This window comes from Pseudophryne corroboree, unplaced genomic scaffold (assembly GCF_028390025.1).
Source record: "Pseudophryne corroboree isolate aPseCor3 unplaced genomic scaffold, aPseCor3.hap2 scaffold_1986, whole genome shotgun sequence".
Lineage (NCBI taxonomy): Eukaryota > Metazoa > Chordata > Amphibia > Anura > Myobatrachidae > Pseudophryne > Pseudophryne corroboree.
In genome coordinates, this window is record NW_026968627.1 from 50,001 (window position 1) to 52,500 (window position 2,500).

Here is a 2,500-nt window from a genome sequence, read left to right on the forward strand (position 1 = left end):
CGGGCGGCGCGCGCGACGCTCTCGCGGAGCGTCCTCCGACGCTTCCCCGGGCTCCTGGAGCCGCCTCCCGGCCCGAGGGGTGCCCGTCCGCACTCATCGGCTGAACTTCCGCGAATTGCAGTACCCGATTCGGCCCGCCGGGGGGCGCTGCCGCCGGGGGAAGAGGGGGACGGGCCGGGCCTGGCGCCGGGCTCCGCCGGACGCCCGGCGCTGCCCCGTCTCGGCCTCGGAAGGGGGAGTCGGGGGAACGGGAGGCCGGGAGTCCCGGAGAGAAAGAGAGAGAGAGAGAGATAGAGAGACCTCCGCGGTTCCGCCTTCGACCGCCGGGGGGCGCCGCGCACCCGTCCGCACGGGCCCGTCCCGGTGGCTCCCGGCAGGGCTCTCCCAGGGCCCCGGTCCGGGGGCCCGACTGCGTCCGCTCTCCGCTTCCAGAGAGGAGGCTGTCGGACGGGGAGAGCTGGTACCGGGCTCCTGGAGCCCTGCCTGGGCAGCCTATGGAAGGGAGGGAGCCCTGGCCCTGCTGCTCTCCGAGCTCCGGCCCTGCTGCTCTCCGAGCTCCGTGCCTACTCTGCCACGGGTCCTTTCGCAGGAGCTCCAGGGAAACGGGCTTTTCGGCCCCTGACAGAGTCCCGGCTCTCTCGCTCGCCTCGTTGGTACCTACTGATCCGGCGGAGGTGTTCTCCGGCGGGTAGCGACACGGACGGCCGAGGGCGCGCTTCACCCAGGCTTCAACCGTCTCCTCCCCGAGCCCCTGGAAGTGCAGCTGGGCCGCGGGCGCCCCGGTCCGCACTCATCTGCGAAACTTCCACAAATTGCAGTACCCGATTTGGCCCGCCGGGGGGCGCTGCCTCCGGGGGGAGAAGGAGACGTGCCCGGCCCGTACGTCGGGCTCCAACGGATGCCCGCCGTGGACCCTTTATAGGCCCCATCCTGGTCCTGCCATGCTGTTATCGGAGCTCCACGGCTATCTTGTCACTAAACCTTTCGTTTGAGCTCCAGGGCTTTTTGCTTTTTGTAACCCGGTTCCTGGAGCCCTGCCTGGGCAAAATCGGATGCAAGAAGGCCCTGCCCATGCTGATCTCTGAGCTCCGCGCATCTTCTGTCACGGGTCCTTTCGCAGGAGCTCCAGGGAAACGGGCTTTTCGGCCCCTGACAGAGTCCCGGCTCTCTCGCTCGCCTCGTTGGTACCTACTGATCCGGCGGAGGTGTTCTCCGGCGGGTAGCGACACGGACGGCCGAGGGCGCGCTTCACCCAGGCTTCAACCGTCTCCTCCCCGAGCCCCTGGAAGTGCAGCTGGGCCGCGGGCGCCCCGGTCCGCACTCATCTGCGAAACTTCCACAAATTGCAGTACCCGATTTGGCCCGCCGGGGGGCGCTGCCTCCGGGGGGAGAAGGAGACGTGCCCGGCCCGTACGTCGGGCTCCAACGGATGCCCGCCGTGGACCCTTTATAGGCCCCATCCTGGTCCTGCCATGCTGTTATCGGAGCTCCACGGCTATCTTGTCACTAAACCTTTCGTTTGAGCTCCAGGGCTTTTTGCTTTTTGTAACCCGGTTCCTGGAGCCCTGCCTGGGCAAAATCGGATGCAAGAAGGCCCTGCCCATGCTGATCTCTGAGCTCCGCGCATCTTCTGTCACGGGTCCTTTCGCAGGAGCTCCAGGGAAACGGGCTTTTCGGCCCCTGACAGAGTCCCGGCTCTCTCGCTCGCCTCGTTGGTACCTACTGATCCGGCGGAGGTGTTCTCCGGCGGGTAGCGACACGGACGGCCGAGGGCGCGCTTCACCCAGGCTTCAACCGTCTCCTCCCCGAGCCCCTGGAAGTGCAGCTGGGCCGCGGGCGCCCCGGTCCGCACTCATCTGCGAAACTTCCACAAATTGCAGTACCCGATTTGGCCCGCCGGGGGGCGCTGCCTCCGGGGGAGAAGGAGACGTGCCCGGCCCGTACGTCGGGCTCCAACGGATGCCCGCCGTGGACCCTTTATAGGCCCCATCCTGGTCCTGCCATGCTGTTATCGGAGCTCCACGGCTATCTTGTCACTAAACCTTTCGTTTGAGCTCCAGGGCTTTTTGCTTTTTGTAACCCGGTTCCTGGAGCCCTGCCTGGGCAAAATCGGATGCAAGAAGGCCCTGCCCATGCTGATCTCTGAGCTCCGCGCATCTTCTGTCACGGGTCCTTTCGCAAAAGCTCCAGGGAAACAGGCTTTTCGGCCCCGGACAGAGTCCCGGCTCTCTCGCTCGCCTCGTTGGTACCTACTGATCCGGCGGAGGTGTTCTCCGGCGGGTAGCGACACGGACGGCCGAGGGCGCGCTTCACCCAGGCTTCAACCATCTCCTCCCCGAGCCCCTGGAAGTGCCGCTGGGCCGCGGGCGCCCCGGTCCGCACTCATCCGCGACACTTCCGCGCTGGAGTCCGACGCTCGCCGGCCGCGTCCCCCGGCCCGCGGGGGCCCGGGGGGAGGCCCGACGCGTGCGGGGGGAGGCGGCGGGCGGCGGGGGCGCCC